At 38.6% G+C, this 3,207-nt stretch overlaps 1 pseudogene; it reads right to left on the bottom strand.

Annotated features, from left to right (window-relative positions):
- Window positions 1-383: 383 nt before the first annotated feature.
- On the bottom strand, window positions 384-454 carry LOC136404575 (small nucleolar RNA U3; annotated as a pseudogene).
- Between the last annotated feature and the right edge of the window lie 2,753 nt (window positions 455-3,207).

The raw sequence follows: 3,207 nt of genomic DNA, 5'->3' as shown, positions 1-3,207 counted from the left end.
ATAAATGTATCATGTGACCGAGACAAGCGTCAAGAGTGAGTCTTAGATGGATGTAACAGAGGGAATCTGGTCATATTTTAAAAATAAAACATCGTTCAGACTTAAATATAAATAAAACGGAAATAATGTAAGTTATTTATTCTTTCTCTGCAGACTGGTACCAAATGGCCTACGGACCGGGGACCACTGATCTAAATAACTAATTAGAATTATTTAGAGCATAGATGTTTGGAAATTGTTTTAAATGTAACTAAAAACAGATTAATTGACTCAGCAGTGGTGGAGTCAGGGGTAACGTTCAAGCACACATGTTGTGACGTTTTATGAGGCAGAGTAATTTCTATGCAGTGGAATTGACCTGTAAGCATCCTGGTGCTCTCTTCGGCCCTTACACTACTGATGTAATATAACAGCAAAAACAAACTATAGAAATGATCCCTGAAAGTATAGTCTTAACAGCAAAAACAAAACAAACAAAACTCCTTTCTAGGAACATATGAAATCAATAGACCAAGACAAATGAATAGGTTTATTTCTGATTTGGACTTTAAATTCACAGGTGTTTTTTTTTTGAAATTTTATAGAAATGCTTAGCTAAATCCCTGCACAAAGAAAGACAATATAAAACTATCAGAAAGCCCAAAGCATCCACCTTCCTTGGGAAAACTTCTAAGTGGACTTTCTGAGTAGTAACATTTGTTTAGGTGACAGAGTGACATGATCATGCCTCTCTCTGCTTACTTTCTCTAAGCTCTTTCTGCAGGTCTTTCTAACCATTGGCAACTCTATATTTATGTATGTTCATTCGTTATGATTTAGATGGGAAGAAAGGTTTCTATATCAGCAAGTCAGACAAAGAGGAGAGGAGAGCAAGCCTTCTCTTGGCCCCCACTGCTTTTGTGCAGCTTCTAGAAATGTTGCAAGCGTCAGAATCCCTCTTTAAAACCTCCTCCTCCATTTTCCAAAAAAATATTTCAAAAAGCCTCATATCCATTTTGTGTTTCTCTATTTTCAATACCTTTAAATGGAAAACTAGCTGATGTAATATGGCCAATCATGAAATCCTGTCATTTAATTTAGAGGGAAAAAAAAGAGCAAAAGTCAGCCAGTAGAATGCATTCAATTCAGTCATTCCACAATATTCATAGAGCAACTACTTTCTACAAGCACTATTCTACTTCTTTGAGATGAACTAGTGGACAAACATACAAAGACCCCTGCCCTCATGGAGCTTGCATTCCAGTGAAGGCACTGATAATAGAATGTGAACATCACTGTAAAGGTAGAGAGCAGTCCACAGGACCACCCTCATCTCTGACACCAACCACAAGTTTGGGGGACCCAAAACGTGTTCAGATTTGTTAATTCACTGGAACTCATAGAAGTCACTGAAAGCTGTTATCCTCATGGTTATGATTCACTACAGTGGAAGGATACAAATAGAAATCAGCAAAGGGAACAGAAGCATGGGGCAGAGTCCAGGAGGGCCCTAAATGTGCGTCTTCTGGTTGTCTTCTCCCGGTGGAGTCTTGGACACAGTGAACTCCTTCCAGCAGTGGTCTCTAATAATAATCACTGAGTATTGCCAACTGAAGGAGCTCATTCGAAACGTGGTGTTCGGATTCTCATTATGTAGACATGGTCAACTGCCCACATAGCTCACCTCAGTCTCCAGCCTCTATGGAGGTTGAGCTGGTACTGTGTGACTCAGAGTCAACACCATAAACCACATTGTTAGACTGCGTGGCATGGGTCAGAGCCCCCAGGTGAACAGATGCTTTTATTAGGCAGAATACTGCAAAAGTTCATCTCCCAGGAGCTAAGGGTGGATGCAAGATCTCTCTTAGCTCAAGGATAAATTCTTTACTACACAAAAATAATATTGAGTAGTTTGTGTTAGGAGAAATTAAGTGCTAAGAGGAGATTTTTAAAAAATAGAGTAAGGTAAAGAGAATTGGAATTGTGTGTGTCAGGTGTGGGGAGCAAGGGCAGTTTGCCTTATTGACTACAGTGTTCAGGATATGTCTCATCAAAAAGGTGATGTTCGAGCAAAGAGTTGACATATAATTTTTAAGGTAATAAAGCCAAGGTCCAGAAGGGATATGATTTGTCTAAGGCCAGCTGAGATCCGCTGTTGGTTACACACTGTTGAGCAAAGACATCATCCAGCAGAGTGCTGTACAAATTTCTGGCTTGCAAGGTAACGGGTCAATTTTTTGTTCACAATCAAGGAGACTTCAGCATAGTAGAATCACAGAGATATTAGTGATGGGAGCTGACAAAGATAGTCAGGCAGTGGTCTAAGATAAAGTTCTGAAATGGAGAAGAAAGCAATGCAAGGAGATGGAGTAGATAGACCTCAAATACAGGAGAATGGCCTGTAGTAGTCTATACAAATTTCAGACAGTTTTGTGCATCCATGTTAGCATGTGTCTGCACATCAGTCAGCCTTCTATGCTCACCTACGTCAGGATAACTAAATGTCATCAGTTCTTTTCCTGGAGTGTCCTACTCTCCTCTTTCTTTTGGCAAAATCACAATCTTCAAATAAGACCCAGTTCACACATCTTCTCTCATCATTCCATCTTCTGTTCTTCTTTAGCACCTGGAACTCACTTCTGTAGCACTTGTATCATTGTATTATGGTGTGTGGCAGATTTTTCCAATGGTTAAACTGTGACTTATTTTTAGTAAGAACCATATTTTATTTATACTTGTATCCTTAGCACCTTTATCCAGCAACTTGTTCAGTAAGTGTGTTGTGTAAGTTGAGTAAATAAGTGAATTCTTGAATCCACGAAGGGCCTCAAAGTGATTGTTATTTGTTAAATACCTCAGATATAATCTCAGAAAACAAAATTCAGTGATCTGAACACTGCTTGTTGTATGTAGATACTGAAACCGAGTAGAGATGAGATAAACCCGGTGACAACAGAGATTGATAAGCCTGGCACGCTAACAAGTACTGGGCTCACTGCTCTGTGGTTAACTTCTTATTTACAGTTCTAGAAATAATTCTGGATGGGTTTTTTGTCTAAGGCCTTCTTTTTCATCTTCTAAGATTAATCAATTATTTTTTGATGCAAAAAAGTGTTTATTTATATAACTGTTCTTTTCTGTAAACCAGGAATTCTATTAGGTCTTGGGGATAGAAAAATAAAGACAACACAACCCCAGTCATTTTGAAGAGAACATTTTAGTCTTAGA

Source organism: Saccopteryx leptura, chromosome 4 (assembly GCF_036850995.1).
Source record: "Saccopteryx leptura isolate mSacLep1 chromosome 4, mSacLep1_pri_phased_curated, whole genome shotgun sequence".
Lineage (NCBI taxonomy): Eukaryota > Metazoa > Chordata > Mammalia > Chiroptera > Emballonuridae > Saccopteryx > Saccopteryx leptura.
The sequence above is the reverse complement of the archived record's forward strand: the minus strand, read 5'-3'. Positions and strand labels throughout refer to the sequence as shown.